Source organism: Puma concolor, chromosome B4, assembly GCF_028749965.1.
Source record: "Puma concolor isolate L17-30 chromosome B4, mPumCon1.1.hap2, whole genome shotgun sequence".
In the NCBI taxonomy this organism is placed as follows: Eukaryota; Metazoa; Chordata; class Mammalia; order Carnivora; family Felidae; genus Puma; species Puma concolor.
Window position 1 is genome coordinate 115,858,256 of NC_141673.1, and position 16,986 is coordinate 115,875,241.

A 16,986-nucleotide genomic window follows, 5' to 3' on the forward strand; every position below is an offset into this window, starting at 1 on the left:
CTTGAATCCTTCTCGTTGGCTTGTACTAAAAGTCAGACAATAAGTATTATACAAAAACTACAAAAGGTTTTATGTCAACAAGTGCTAATAAACCTTATATTTTTTTTAGATACTGACATGGTCTATATTAATTCAGAGGCTATTCTGCATAATTATTTTTAGCCCTAAACTGGAAATCTGTTTCTCAAACTGCGTTCCATGGACCACCTAATTTCAGATTAATGTTGGGTTTGACTGGAAGCCGAATATCTGGTCCTCATCCACATCGGACACAATCAGAATTTCTAATTACTGCAGTTGGGACCCAGGAATCTGTACTCTTAAAGTGAATGTCCAGTAAAGGTCCAGATGATTCTTACACAAATAAAATTTGAGAAGCAAGAATAGAGCCCAAGAAATAGAAAGAGTGTGTCAATGGGGCGCCTGGGTGGCGCAGTCGGTTAAGCGTCCGACTTCAGCCAGGTCACGATCTCGCGGTCCGTGAGTTCGAGCCCCGCGTCGGGCTCTGGGCTGATGGCTCGGAGCCTGGAGCCTGTTTCCGATTCTGTGTCTCCCTCTCTCTCTGCCCCTCCCCCGTTCATGCTCTGTCTCTCTCTGTCCCAAAAATAAATAAACGTTGAAAAAAAAAAATTTAAAAAAAAAAAAAAAAGAAAGAGTGTGTCAAAACCTAACAGAATGATAGGCACGGCTCAGGTCATGATCTCACGGTTCGTGAGTTCGAGCCCCGCGTCGGGCTCTGTACTGGCAGCTCAGAGCCTAGAGACTGCTTCAAATTCTATGTCTCCCTCTCTCTCTGCTCCTCCCTGGCTCATGCTCTGTCTCTCTCTCCTTCAAAAATAAATAAAAACATTTAAAAAAATTAAAAAAAAAATACAGTAGTCATCAACATCATTGTATGATGGTGAGGAATGGTACAGCGATGCCCCCTGTGAATAAAATGCAATAGCTGTTTGTTAGCTGTTGACTTAGAAGATTTGGCATCAACCCAGACAGAAAATTGACAATCCTGGGGATTAAGAGAAGAATAACAAATATTTTTAATCATATACCTTCACTCTAAGGAGAATGAATCTGCATGGTTATTGCATAAGAAAAATCATTTTTAATCATTTGCTATCTCTTTGTTGGCTTTTTTCCTCCATGAGGCTACACATTAATGGGAAACAGCCTAGCTCTGCCTCTCTCCCAAGCCCTGTCACCACCCTAGCAAAGGGTTCTGTTTACTAGTGGTTGACAGAACATTCCAAGCATCCCCCTGCCTGCAGTCTGCGATTCTTTCCCAGATTCATTAAGGAAACCTTGTTTTCCTGTCCTCCAGGGAGTGACAGTGGCTGGCTGGGATCCCACTGGTAGAAGGGAGATGCACACGTGACTTCAAAAAGACAGTGATGTGGCCGACAACAGAGTGGTCCAGACATGGGCAGCCCTGAGCCGCCTCTCTTGCCATCACATACCAGCTAATCAGGGATCAACTAAAAACAACTCTAGCATTTTCTTTAACCCATACAACTTCTTGGGGCGCCTGGGTGGCTCAGTCGGTTAAGCGTCCCACTTCGGCTCAGGTCAGGATCTCATGGTCCCTGATCTCAAGCCCCGCGTCAGGCTCTGTGCTGACAGCTCAGAGCCTGGAGCCTGCTTCGGATTCTGTGTCTCCCTCTCTCTCTCTCTGCTCCTCCCCCACTCATGCTCTGTCTTCTCTCAAAAATAAATAAACATTAAAAAAAAAACATACAACTTCTTATTAAAAAATGGGAACTATGTGAACAAAAAGGATACAAGTTGGTTACCAACATTCATTGAAAAAAAATGCAATGCTTCCATTGGGGGAGAGAATGACATATTGGCCTCTTATTAAGTTGGCAATGGCTAGCAACACAAAAAGGACACCGACTTGGGGGGGAGAAGTGTGAACTACCTTTCATTTAATGTTTCTTTTCTTTTCTTTTTTTTTTAGTTTATTTGTTTAATTTGAGAGTGAGAGAGCACACGCAAGAGCGTGCAGGAGGGCAGAGAGAGAGGGAGAGAGAGAATCCCAAGCACCGTCAGCACAGAGCCCAACACGTGCCTCGAAGTCACAAACAGCAAGATCATGACCTGAGCCGAAATCAAGAGTTGGATGCTAAACCTGACTGAGCCACCCAGGTGCCCTCATTTAATATTTCTTATGTGCCAGGTACTTGCTAGGTCTTGACTTGTTGTCTTTCACGTACATAAGGGCAGCATTTGTTACCAGGGTGCTCTGATTTTGAAGAAGTGCTCCTAGTTGAGTGTTGAAGATATCGGAAATCTCCCATATAAGAAAGCTTTCTATGTCTTGCTTGAACAAGCTTGCTTGTTCGCCTCTGTGAAACTTCTCTAGCATCTTGTTTAAGCTCTTGGTACAGCATTGATCGTGGCATGCCTTGCATTTGCTTCATCAACCCATGTGTTTAGTCCAGCTACTAGATTCTGAGTTCCTAGTGGAAGGGATTGTCCCCTTCTACTAGGATCATCCCCATCCTAACCGTGTTTTCTTCACCCTTCTGCTTGTCTATTTGGCATCTATCAATCACAGTACAGGGCCAACCTGATGGCCATGGTTGTTTACAACCCCCTGGTGATGTAGAGCCCATCCTCTAAACCACCTCCTTATCTACCTGTCACACACCAAGTCAGTGTCTTCCCTGACCTAATCGTCCCAGGCAGCCCCTTTCCTCTCCACCTGCCTCAAAACCTACTAGAGTTATTCAAACCAGCGGACCCTCCGCTGATTCCCCAGCCCTGCCTTGCCTTTTGCACAGAGACCTCAGTAAAGGCTGTGGTCTGTGCTTTTCTCTTGCTTCTTTCTGCCTCCTGATGGACCCTGGTGCTTTCCCCTGTGGTCCAGCATGGTGTGCCATGCCTGTTTCTAGGGGAGCAGTGAGTGACTTGAAACTTTTCTTTCATTTGTTTTGAGAGAGCATGCATGTGAGTGGTGGGGGTGGGGGGAGGTTGGTCAGAGAGAGAGGGAGACAGAGGACCCAAAGTAGGCTCTGGAGCTGACAGCAGAGAGCCCAATGCAGGGCTTGAACTCACGAACCACAGATCATGACCTGAGCCGAAGTCAGATGCTCAACCGACTGAGCCACTAGGTGCCCGGGAACTTTTCTTCCAATGGTACTTACATCTTCAGGTTGTGACTCAGTCACCTTTATAAATTAAGACCCAGGTACAAATCAGTCCTGCTGTTTACCACAACCGAGCACCATACCTTTGGCAGCTAGATGAAACAGCTATCTGTTGAATTGAATTGGTGAGTACCTCGGAAATGAAGAGTGATCATTTAAACTCACACTGTGCAAATACAAAGTTGTAAATCCTCGCCATACGAATGGGGTCAAAACACTTAGGTGAGGGCTAAGGGTTACCACAGGAAAAATGGCTAGCCAGCACTTTGAGAAAAGGGCTAGGTTTTCTTGAATTATTTCTGTCTGTGTTAAATCTGTTTGGAGTTTTGCTTTTGCTTTTTCCGTGTTCTGTCTTAAAAACAGCTTACTCTCCTCAAACTCTGTTGATGAGCCTTTCAAGTACCTGGGTGACATAGAGATCAGGCAGATTGCATGCTATTTGTGTCTTTGGTGTAATCCAACAGAAATTAAATTTTCTAAAAGCAGGCAATATACAACATGCAAATAAGAGAGGGCAAAGGGAATAATCAGTAGTTTGTAGGAAGGCAACAAACAGACATGAAACATAATTCAGGGAAAAGAAAATAAATTGACGGAAGCCAGCCTTACATCAACAGTAGTTAAAAAGTAGCCCAGCGTCTCATTTGGCTAGAACATTGGTTAGCAAGTTCCAGAACAGTTACTGCCGTGTTTCTTTTGTAACCCACCCTCCCCTGATAACCGAGTTCATTTTTCCCCAGTCTTTGCTGATAAGGCCCCGCAAGACTCTCCATTCCTGCAAGTGCCATCATTGGGGCCTCTCCTGCATGGGGACCAGGAGCACATTTTCTTGGTGAGAGGCCGAACTGAGTGCCTTTCTCAAGACGGCAGGAACTGCATGTACTTTCTAGTTTTCTCAAACTAGTGAATGTATTCATTCTTTGTCTAAACATTTTTATAGTCTTCCCTATAGTTCTTGATGCCTGGAATGTGCATCAGACCTTTAGCTGAAACCACCAAATACCTGAAGGTTACCATAACTAACCAGTCACAGATGTAATATTAAATCCAGTCCTATTCTCCCCCCTTCTCTATACAGCATACACTGGAGCTATAATATTATACATTCTTGGAACAGATGATATTCATAAACACAACGACTATCCTTTCCAGAGAGCACTGCCTTATCCGTGGTCAAGGGCCACCTGTTTATTTTATCGGGGGCCACCTGTTTACCAGTAGGCATGCCTACTTACGAGGTTATGATGGATTTTGTATGTTGAAGGATTCATTTAAAATGTAGAAGAACATTCCTAGTTATGAATTCTTCACGGCTACCCCTCAGTAAATTGTTCCGTTTTATTTATTTATTTATTTATTTATTTATTTATTTATTTATCTATCTATCCAGCTGTCCTAATGAACCGTAGTATGAACAGGGCACTAACACGGGGTGGGGGGGGGGGGGGGGAATGGGAATGTTGGCAGACCGAAGAGCGTGAGGACAAAATAATGTTGAAGTGGTTGCAGGATGGTAAGTCTGATTTTCAGTCATTTGATGTAAAATTGTAGGGTCTTCATAACTACATTTAAAGGAATGTATTTAAATGTTAAAAGACAGGGGCACCTGGGTGGCTCAGTTGGTTGAGTGGCCGACGCTTGATTTTGGCTCAGGTCATGATCTCACGGTTTGTGAGTTCGAGCCCCACATCGGGCTCTGTGCTGATGGTGCAGAGCCTGCTTGGGATTCTCTCTGGCCCTCTCTCTCTAAAAGTAAATAACAAAATTTTAAAAGAATATTTTAAAAAGCTAGAAGACAGGTAGATATTCTTAGAGGCAGATTTGAAATGCTAATATAAAGACAGTAAGAAGGATCCCCACAGACACCAATATATCTTTGCTTTGGGAAGACAGAATGCTCTCTTCTTTCGCAGAAAGGCGGGTGCCATGAAACCTCTTTAAGTTCACAGCTAACTCCCGCTGCTGAGTTACGTCTATTTATTTAACACTCCCATTTTCCAGGTTACGTGCTATGTTTTGTACTCCTTGCTATGGCAGACACTATTTCTACTAACATCTCCAAATAAGTGCGTGCCTTCTGCAGCCTTCCTATGTGCACGAAGGCCTCCTTCATCACCCCAGATTGTGAGTTTCTTAATGGCCAGATACCTGATGACGACTGCCATTCACAACATAAACCACTAAGCTTGGAAATGTCATCGTCCGAATCTGTTGAAGTATGAATTGGTGAAGTTATGGGCTGTTTGGAAAAGAACAGGTGGTTAGCTGTCATTGGCCAGGAACATAGAGGCGGGGCCCAGAAACCTGCCTTAAAACAAGTTCCCTGATTCTAATGAGCACCAAAGTTTGCGAGCCACAGCTTGTGACCTAGCCTGATATTAACCTGCTACTACTCACAGTCATCCGGTACCACCTCTTGGCTGGCTCTGTAGGTCTCATTAACTGCAAAAGGACCGGCTGCCCCCCTGGGGGAGCTGAATGCATTCCCAGTAAAGGTGCCTCCCAATTCCCCTGCTTGTCAGGAGGTACCAAAACCTGAAGGAGGAAATACTTGGGCTCCAGAGTCAGACAGACTTGGGTTGGATGCACATGTTGCTGTTTATGAATTGTGCACCTTTAGGGAAATCAGTTCTCTGAGCCTCAGTTTCTTTATGCGATACAGAGCACGGTCTTGCTATGAGGATTAAATGAGGTATTTAGTGAGCGTCCTCAGTACAGAGTCAACGTTCCATAAATGTTAGCTGGTCTCATGCTGCCCTCTTCATCGGGTTCACAGGAGAATGAATGAGAGAAACACAGAGCACCTGGCACATCGTAGCACTCTGCAAATGACAGCTATTAGTATCGTCAGTTTCTGGCCACTAAATATAACTTATGAGCACAGCTCCTTCATTTGTTGAGAGCCAAGGGAGGAAACTATTTCTAAATTCATTTGCTTTTTATAGGAAAAATGTTACAGAGATACTAGATGATTAACAAATTTTAAGAAAGACTGTTCCACTTAGCCTTTTGGATGGAAAGCCAGATTGGTATTTCTTTCCTTCCTCCCTTCTCTCCAGACGACAAAGTGGTATTGCAGAGAGCATGTGTATTTTAAGGTTAGACGTCCTCAAAGTGGGGTGCCTGGCTGGCTCAGCCCGTTAAGCACCTGACTCTTGATTTTGGCTCGGGTCATGATCTCACAGTTCGTAAGATTGAACCCCGAGGTTAGGCTCTGTGCTGACAGCACGGAGCCTTCCTAGCATTCTCTGTCTCCCTCTCTGTCTGCCCATCTGCTGCTTGCGTGCTCCCTCTCTCTCTCTCAAAATAAATAAATAAACTTCTATAAAAAAAGAAGTCCTTAAAGCTATTGAAATATCATAAAGAATTTAGTTAAGATAGTGTGTAAAGCAGGATATTTAGAGTACCTTCAGTTTTCCAGGGAGCCCAGATATCACAGGATTCCAAGAGAACACTTTAATAAAAGGACTCTTACTTAATGTAAAATGTGAAGTCTCCGAGCTTAATCTGAGCATATGGCTCTGTGTGTGTGTGTGTGTGTGTGTGTGTAAGTGTGTATAGGGCAGTAAAAGAACTAGCTTTTAGGATTTAGAAGACCAGTTTTGGCCCAGTGACGAGAGGATGAATAAATGTGTTAGAAATCTTGACAAAAATACTGTGGACAAAATAACCATCTGATACTAAACCAAGTATATCCTCTGAAGCCTACACGAGCGGGATACATTTACATGACTCTTCCTTTGGATATTAACACATGTCGTACCTGTGGCTGGGACATTACTTCACCGCCTTTCACCCCTTTCTTCCAAATTGAACGGGAGGGCGCCAAGCAGGCAACCGGCCAAGGTGGAAGTAAGGCAACCATATTATAAGCCCACTGAAACTTCCAGTGATTTCAAGATGAAATACTCTGATGTATCTGGGGCCAAATTCTCCAGCCTAAATATCCAGAGGAGTCAGCCTGGCTATCGGCGCCTGGCTTTTCCTACATTCCCAGGTGGACAATCTTTCTCTTCATGTATGAGTGGGTCATGGCAGGGGTAGCTCTGGTGTGTATATGGCTCTGCATCTGCCCAAACAACCCACGGCAACGGTTGCCAGGGAAAGACAATATCTGCAGCTGTGTGCTCACCTCCAGCTGCCAGCGATCCCCACGTGGATGAGGAATCCAAAAGGGGTGTTGGAATCCTCTGAGCAGGGTTGTGGAGGAGGAAGGTCATAGAGCATGTGTTACCCACGGCATGCCGACCATTCCCTTTACTGTATCCATCACATCCCAACACATGATGCTTCTCATATGTGAAGCAAAGCAAGAACTTGCTTGGAAGACAGACCCTCCCCCCACCCCCCTCCCCCCGCCCCCCGCCCCACCCCTTTCCATTTCTCACCTCAAACTAGCTCTTAAAGGCTCTAATGACTTTATTCAAATTCTGGCTGCACAAACGGGAACTCTGTGTAGACTTCGAGGCACCACCATATTCTTCCCTGGGGAGAAAGGTCTTGGAATCCAGAATGGAATGGGTTAGGGTTGTCCTAATCTCTGAAGGAAATAAATGTGCTTTGGAAATGGAGGACCTAATGCAATGCTATGAAAAAAGCCCACATGTGACAGACTCTGTTACGTGTTGCCTTCAATATGTTTTTAGTAGGATTCTTGAGGAACAACATGCTCTTCTCATTAGACCTGTTAGTCCGGTGTCATTTCACACAGCTTTGTCTCAACTCCCTGGAATGGCCTAATTGATTTCACATTCCTGTCAGTACCGATGACACTGGGTAGTTTCTATGTAATAATTGAGCTGATGGCCAGCCAAGGAGACAGAGTACCCAAGGCTTGCTACGACTTTGTTGGATTTTTGAAGCTAAGCGGTACGCCTAACCCCCTCCAGGAACTTATATTCATTCTAGATGGGAAGAAAACCCTCGCATAAAATGAAGCCAGTGTCACGTCAGAAATGCCAAACACCAAGCACTGACAGATGCCAGCCTGTCAGAATCATGCCATCAGATTATGGAGCAGCCCAGTGGAAAAATCGGAAGTGGGTAGGAGGTGGGGGAAGGTAGTCAAAAATCGGGGCAGTTGTGTTTTGCTTTACTAACGCGTGCTCAGGGGGAAGCAAGTCCCTTGGAAGAACTGGGGTAAAAAGCAACGAAGCTGTCATGCCCATGTGTGTGCTCTGTTCTCCACAGGCTCCCACCACTGTATCCTCATTATAACACTTTGTCCCAAGCACTGCCATTTGTTCTGAATCTTCTCGACCGAGATGACAAATGGAGTTAGCCTGATGCTTCCTGGGGCATACGTGGTTTCACTTCCAATTTATAAATATGGTTCACACAGGACTTTTGGAGCACTGGGTGCCTACCCAGAAATCTGACAAGAGTTCCTTCTTTCTAGAGATAGAATGCCAATGCCTTGATTCAGTCAAAAGAGCTACACTGTACAGGTGTTTGTTGATTGCGGAAACCACAGCCTGAGCTGAGTTTCAAAGCATCATCCTCTGAGACTGTGGATCTCATGCAGCCAGATGTGGAAACAGGGGTTCACGTTTCCCTGTTCACGTTCATCCCTGAGGGGATGCATCCCAGGGCTGTCTGGCTATCCCTTCTCGAATTTTGCAGTGCAGTTGTGAAGGGCTATCTGTGTGCAGGTAGGACAATATAAGGACACACGTGTGGTCCTGGGCAGCATGGCATTGTGAATGACCAGAGTCTGTATTAGAAGGGACCGAGGGAAGGCCTGTTATCCTCAACTTCACAGTAATAGAAGTCAGCATGAGAGCAAAGCCATCATGCTTGTCAAGGGTAGAAGGGAACAAAAGACATACTCTAAGCTGGTGAGAACCAGCTGGGAAGGCTGAATTGCTCAGGCCCATGTTTTATTCATGTTAAAAGGGTTTCTCAGGGAGAGGGGAAGGCACATTCCCCAGCAGAACTTGCTTGCCCAGAAAGGCAGGCAAATACACGGACATGTATTTGATTGAACTTGAAAAAATCTAAGAAGACATTTGGAATTGTGGAGAATATTAACAAGGCGGCTGCAAGCCAGCCGGAATTGTCCAGTGAAACCTGCCTCCCAGAGTCAGAGCTTCTAGTCTTCTCTGTGACAAGGTGACACCCGGGGTGTGGCTTCTTTCACAAACCCTGAGCAGAAGATGGTATATGGAATCGGGCTGCCCTCAGCAGGGAATTGAACAGAAGACATGTACCTTTCTTTCCACCATGTTATCCATTGTTAAGCGTTATAATTCAATAGCATTAAGTACATTCACAATGGTACACAGCCACCACCGCTGTCCATTTCCAAAGCGTCTTCATCATCCCGAACCCTATACCTATTAAACAGTAAGTCCCCACTCATCATCCCATTCAGCGTCTGATACCCTCTTATTCTATGTTCTGTCTTTAAATGTACCTATTCTAGGTGCTTCACAGAAGTGGACTCCTATAACACTCCCCATTCTGTGACTGGCTCATGTCACTTCCCATAAAGTTTTCAAGATTCCACGTTGGAGCATGTGCCAGAATTTCATTCCTTTTTAAGGCTGAACAATAGTCCACTGGGTGTTGAGACTACCACTCATCTCTCAATGGACATGGGTTGTCCCACCTTTTAACGGTTGTGAATAAGGCTGCTGGGAACACTGGTGCAGAAATAGCTGTCTGGGTGGCTCAGTTGGTTGAGCGGCGGACTTCGGCTCCAGTCATGATCTTACAGCTCGTGGGTTCGAGCCCCATGTCTCGCTCTGTGCTGACAGCTCGGAGCCTAGAGCCTACTTTGGATTCTGTGTTTCTGCCTCTCTCTGCCCCTCCCCCACTCATGATCTGTCTCTCTCAAAAATAAGTAAACATTAAAAAAAAATAGAAATAGCTGTCTGAGTCCCTGCTTTCAATTTTTTTTCAGTATGTACCTATGGGCGGAGCTACAGATTGCACAGTAACTCTATGTTTAACTTTCTGAGGAACTCCCAAACTATTTTCCACATTGGCTGAACCATTTCACAACCCCACCGGCAATAAATGGGGGTTCCAATTTCCCGCTACCATTGCCAACACTTGTTATTTTTTTTATTTTCTTTTTTTAAAATAGCCACCGTAATGGGTGCAGAGCAGTATCTCATTGGGGTTTTCATTTGCATTCCATACTCTTAATAATTTGGTCACTGAGACAGGTATGGTTTGTCCTTTGAAATTTCAGAAGCTCGCCCTGGTCAACGAAATAGTGTCTGTGTGCAGCCTGTTTCCTGACAAATCTCAGAGCAGCTCGGCAGGGATTCCATCGTGTAACTGTCACAACCACATAGCACACAGAGACTGATTGCAATTGTAGAAAGGCAAACATCTGAATCAAGAAAGACACTTTGCAATCCCAGTGGGCTGGATGAAGGGTTTCTTTTTTTAATACCGCGGCTTCAGAGACCTGCCATTTAGTGCAAACCAGGCAAATCACCCATCAAGCCTGTGAAGATAGTTGAAATAGATTCTCTAATGGCTGAAAAGCTAGACAAATGGTGACCATTCAGGGTTTTCTGCTTTTTGAGGGAAAAGCTGATTGCTCTGACCCGACAGCAAGACCCATAAATTATACCTGTGATAATTGGAAAGAGCTGTATGTGGACCGATTAGTCAGAGAAGTTGCTTCTCAGGTGATTGGCCGATGGCAGCAGGCCCCTTTATACTCCTACATAAAAAGGCCACAGGACAATCGTGCATTCCTCTTTTGAACTAGATATATGAGAGCCTTTCTCCTTGGTGACCCTCAGGACGACGGCACACCCCTGATGGGGGACCGATGGGAGAACACCCAGGAGAGAAAGGGTGTGGCCAGTGCTCTTAAATACACCTTGGTAATGGGTGGTGAGATGTCCTGGTCATCTCTTTGACATGCCCCTGAAGCCGGCAACTGTATTGGGTGTGGTGGAGAGGGTGGTAAGAGCTCCTCAAATCTGGCTCCGGGCTCTAGTTGTCAGGCTCTGGTGAGGCTCCTCCATTCAACACCAGTGAAAGTGCTGGTGATGCTGGTCTAGGGATCTGACTTCGTTACTAGGTCAAGTAAGTATAGGAGCTTCTGGCTCACTAGCAGCAAACAGAAAGGTACATGTGAACTTTAGAGTGAGGGAGATATTACTGTTCTAGGTGGGGCTCTTTGAGTTTCTAAAGAGGGAAATTACCAAGAGAAACAATCTGATTGGTTTACTTAATCACCATCATCTCTGGGTGGAGTGTTTGTTTTGTTTTGTTTTGTTTTGTTTTGTTTTGTTTTGTTTTTCCAAGCCTTCTGGATTTCTGGCCATGGATTTGGCTGACCTTGTGTCAGCTCATTGACCTGGTTTCCATTGGCTGTGATGGGGATAGGGGTTTGGGCGCTGGAGGGCTAGGTCAAATGATACACAACATGGCTGCTCCCATTCAAACACTTGAGGGCAGTGGGCAGGAGGGTTTCTGGAGTATCACACCTATGCTCATAATTAACTCTGCACTTATGAAAACCAAACACTAGGACTTCACATTTGTCTCCCCTGCCTAAAACTTGGAACGGTTTCTTGAGATTATGAGAATATATTATAGAAAGAATTTAGCTCAGGTCTTACTTGCACAATTATTCCCAATTATTATTCATCATTTGTTTAATTTTTCAAACATCCCTGTCCTGAAGAATGAACAAGAGTAAAAATAATATCCATACAAATCTCTTGGCAGTAAATAAAATCTATAGGAGGGTTCCCTTAATGAGTTACCTGTGTTGAGGAGTTGAGATGTCTTTGGAATGAGTCCAGATCAAACTGATCCTCTTACTGTCCAGTGGTTCCATCTAATTGTCACTGAGTGAAAAAAAAAAAAAAATCCTGTTTTCTTTTTGGAATTCTCATCTTGGAAGAACCACCAAGTTTCTAAGCATCACTTCTGTCTTCTTGAAGATCCAGTGTTGTTTCCCCTTCTCCCCCTCCCCTGGTCCCATCTTCAAAGGGCACCCACTTCAAATGGTGCCCTCCAGTCAGTTCCTGGGGCTGGAAGCTTGGAATCCTCTTCAGCCCCTCCCTCCTCACCTCTTCTTCCCTAACAGACAGTCACCACTTTGTGTCCTTTGGACCTGTCCCTTTCGTCAACAATGTGCTGTCTGGGGCTTTGCCATTGACCTTCTTCTACTCCCTCGGATTTCCCACATAAAGCCTGGAGAACAATCTGACATAAATCGAATGCCGATCATCACCCTACTCCCGTTTGTGAACCTGTGGTAAAGTCTCTGTCGAATTCAAATCCTACATCACCCGCTTCCTATATTAAATTCCTAATCCAATGCTTCCTGGTTTATCAACCCTCTCTCCTGGGTAGGACGGCCCCACCTCTGACCACCCTCAGTCCACTGTGCTAGGCCCACTCTCCTCTCTGCCTTTCTACAGGCCAAGGCTTCTTCTGGAATGCTCCCCATCATCATCGCCCTGCGGGCCCCCTTCGATTACAATTCCAGCAGCAATGCCCAGGTCTGCACACACTGAGGCTTTCCTTTAACTCTCTCCTCTGGCTCAGCCCATATCTTCTTGTCTGTGGCGTCTGTTGCCCAGCTGTTTCCCTAAGCTCCTCTCCCACGAGACAGGAATCTGTAGGCTTACGGAAAGAGGAAAACAAATTCTCTTTTCACCGGTGCAGTCCTGCTTTAAAGTTGTATCACGCATTGTTCGTAATCCAACTTCCCTGAAGAACAATAGAATGTATCCTCGCTGTGGCCCAAACCTCCTTACTGCTGACCACCCATAGTTCCCCAGGTGAAGGCAGGGATCGAACTCACGAACAGCGAGATCATGACCCGAGCCAAAGTCGGATGCTCAACCGACTGAACCAGACACCCTTATTTTGACATTTTATACATCAGTCAGGCATCTTTTTTTGGTTTAAGATGACAAAAACCCAGTTCGAACTAGCATTGCCATTATCAGGGATGTAGTTGGACCACGGGGTTGAAGAAAAGGTAGACAAACAAGTTGGGTAGGTTAAGGCATGGAGTTGAACCAGACCCTGGGATTCAAATGCCAGCAGGTACCACGGTAGTACCAGTGTTCCTCTAACTAGAAAAGAGACCAGTATCACAGAAGCACATCCCTGAAAAGATGGCACACGGCCGCTGTGTAGCAGCTCCTGGAATCAGCAGACCCTTGTTCGCAAGCTCTATCTAGTAATATCACCTCAAGCGTTGCCTGCAATTCTGTTGCAACAAAATGTTCTTTTAGTTTTCAGGGATATCATATGTGTGCATGGCGAGGATTTGGCGGATGTATCAAATTTATTTGCTACAATTTCCACGTGGCCACATTTGTTTAAATGTTACACCTTTGAAGTCAAAGTGTAATTGTGTTTTTGCCTTTTTCTTAGAAACGAGTAATTCTGAATATATATATTTATACATCTCACACATAATGGTGATGATAGAAACCTTTAAAAGTTCCATGAGCAGATGGTAGTTTTAGAACAAAACAGATCCATTAGCTGTCAAATGCAGCTTCCTGAAGGATGAAAAATAGAGTCAGTTCTCAGGTACTGCTAAGAAAAGCTCTCACTTACTCTAATCCCTTAGGATACGGATTCTTTTGTAAAAATTTTGCTATGGGACGACTATGACAATTTGCTCTTAAGGAATGTCACAAAATGCAAAAAAAAAAAAAAAGGCTTTTGATCAAATGGTCTGAAAATTAATTCAATATGTGTTTTAAAAGATGATGCAGGTGATTCCAGACCAATTCCAGGTGCACATTTCCAGGGGTCTCCAGAAATGCATAGTTTTCCTGTCCCCATTTGTAGAAATGTTTTCTCTCTTATAGTAAGCATAAGAAGGAGGGGAAAAAATAATCTCCTATTTTACAAAAGTAGAGTTTTCTAAAATTGGTGAAACCTTCAGAAGTGATTACAGATGAAGCAAATTACTTGTCTAGGGTCCGATAATGGTTTAGAGGTAGACCAGCTGGAAACCAAGCATTCTCTCTGTTGCCTTCCCACCACCTCCACCCAATGCTGAGCAAGCATTTTCGAAAGGATCATTTCTATAAATAGTCCCTCATATTAGATTTTCTGCAGATATCTGTGTATGTGGATCTACTGAATGATTTGATAAAAGATTCCCAGACAACATTTTACATGACCACAAACAGCTGTCAAGATTTCAAATATATTTATTTATGGGCATCTTGCTCTACTCAACAGAAACAAAATACAGGGCTACAGACAGCCAAGAGAGCTTTAATTTAATAGTTAAATCTAGGGGTCCCTGGGTGGCTCAGTTGGTTAAGCATCCGACTTCCGCTCAGGTCATGATCTCAGTTCATGAGTTTGAGCCCCTGTCATGCTCTGTGCTGACAGCTCAGAGCCTGGAGCCTGTTTCAGATTCTGTGTCTCCCTCTTTCTCTGCCCCTCCCCCACTCGCAATCTCTCTCTCTCTCTCTCTCTCTCAAAAATAAACATTAAAATTTTTTTAATTTAATAACTAAAGCTCAAATGTCTATTTGCCAAGCCATCCAATCTGTGTTTAAATGACTCAATCCATAATTTTACATGGGAACCAAACGAAACTTCTGTCTTTCAGCCTGAACATAAGTCAGTACTGAATCAGAACAGAAATCAGGCACGTAGACCATAAGAAGGGAAACATGCAATTGACCAAAACACTTGTAAAGAGTCTGAAAATGTTTATTATTCATGAGGTAAGAGAGTAAATCCAATTAGCTTCACATAAAATTATTTACAATCTGGAAACCATTCATTGTGCTTTCTGCCCTCACATGGTCTTCAGATTGATTTGCCCTTGTATCTTCCCCCACAAAAACAAAGTAAAAGTCCTCATACTTGACCTAGCAGTACATTCCAATCCTGATACTGGAAATACAGTATTAGGTACTAATACAGTATTAGAAATACAGAAATAAGTACTCTGATGCTCACTGGTGACTTTTCTTCCAGTTATAGAAACTTTTTTTGTTCATTAATCTTCTAGTTTGTTTATGAACTCAAGTTCAGCTTTTACATTTTCACTATTTCAAGAGGTGTCTTTTGGTATGACCTAGACACTTGGTGTTAAAGTCAGTCCTTCAAACTGTGAAGTCAGGCAAGGCTTAAATAAAATGATCCACTATAAAATGAGCACATTGTGGCCCAGTTCTGGGTGGACCATCTGCCCGATCTGCCACTATTTTCAAGTGACTTCGTATGGGTCTTTACACTTCAGTGAAGTGTAGTCATATTACTACATAGGTCCATTTTTCTTTACCATAAGAGATTCCTTCTAGTTCAAAAATTCTGTAAGGAATAAAAGTCTTTGATTTCAACAAATTTACCATCAAGTTAGAGAGAAGACATATGGGACACAGGTTTTGCAGAAACCCTGCAAAGATGGAGGTCAGTGACAGCCTTGTAATCACAAAAGGCTACTTGAAGGGAATGAAATGCCCTCACCTGATGGGAAGAAGAAAGGGCTTCCAAGTGAGGGATAATACACATTATGAGCCAAAGAGATGAGAACCAAGGGCGGATGTTGAAAACTGTGTGTGTGAGTGGGAAATGATGGGTTGACCTCGAAGATGCCCTCCAATCACTGTAACTAGGCCAAGAGCCCTAATCTCTAGCATCACTGATAACTCAGTTAACCTATTGTGTCTAAGAGTGTCCATGGAGTTAGGGTGATGTTGCCTGATCTGTGGGCTCCTAACTGCCTCCCCTGCTCACCTGTGCAGTAGAAATCTATAGCAATGGAGAGAGCTTTGTTTACTCAAATTCTATCACCAATCTAGCTCTCCCTCGATACAGCTTATTTGTTTAGATGAACTCCTTCGAAAGGTTAAAAATTGAAATGACATGGAGCATGCGATGGGATTTTATGGACAAAATATATAAAACTCTGTATCTCTACCAACCCTTTTGGAAAATGTAAAATTCAGAATTTTTTTTAGCATCAAACTGCCACCAGAAAAATCAACCAGTACATTTAAATTTTTTTAAAGGATTTTTCCTCAAGGAAGAATGAACACGTATAAAGTGCACAAAAGATGAGCTGCCCAGAAAAACAATGAGAAACGTCTACTTATTGTCTGCCGCTTTTTGGACATTGAACTTGTCCCCGCCACAAAGGACTGAGTTGTCCTTTGGCAGACAAATCAGTACAAATTGTGTGTCAGCTGTGCAGAGCATTAACCCAAAGGGTGTGTTTTACTGACAGGGCAGAAAATAGAGTCTACTACTGAGTTCAAAATGAGCTGCGATAGACAAGTCAATCAAGAGGTCTCTTCTCTTGGTTTGCCTGCCGGATGACATCAGTAGCCCAAGTTGGGAAGTTTAGTTATCTTAGCTTTGGATTTTCAACAGTGACTTTTGTCATGTGAGAGTCACATCACAAATTAGGGTCCTCAATTACTGTCTAGCTTGGGTGTAAATCCAGTCCCACTATTGAAAAAGCTGTTCAGTGTTTTGTTTTCGTTTTTGTTTTCCAGTTGACAAAAGACATCCTTGCTTTTTAACCATGATCCGTCCCATAGCTCATATGTTGGAGGAAGAGATGGGGGAATTCAGTAGACCTGAATTGTTTCCAATTTGAGGCATATGATCTAAAAAAGGTTCATATAAGGGCACCTGGGTGGCTCAGCCAGTTAAGCATCTGATTCTTGGTTTCAGCTCAGGTCATGATCTTACAGTTTGTGAGATTGAGTCCCACATCGGGCACTGTGCTGAAGTGTGGAGCCTGCTTGGGATTCACTGTCACCCCCTCTCTCTGTCCCTAGCACCCCCACCATCTCTCTCAAAAATAAATAAACATTAAAGAAGTAAAAATGTTCAGGGCGCCTGGGTGGCTCAGTTGGTTAAA

General features: G+C 43.9%; 1 protein-coding gene across 1 annotated transcript in view; it reads right to left on the minus strand.

Moving 5' to 3' along the window:
* Window positions 1-16,986, minus strand: part of JCAD (junctional cadherin 5 associated) — an 83,989-nt gene that overhangs the window by 47,152 nt on the left and 19,851 nt on the right. The window contains exon 2 of the mRNA XM_086714646.1: window positions 11,885-11,968. The gene's annotated coding sequence lies outside the window, so the exon portion shown is untranslated. The remainder of the gene's footprint in view (window positions 1-11,884; window positions 11,969-16,986) is intronic.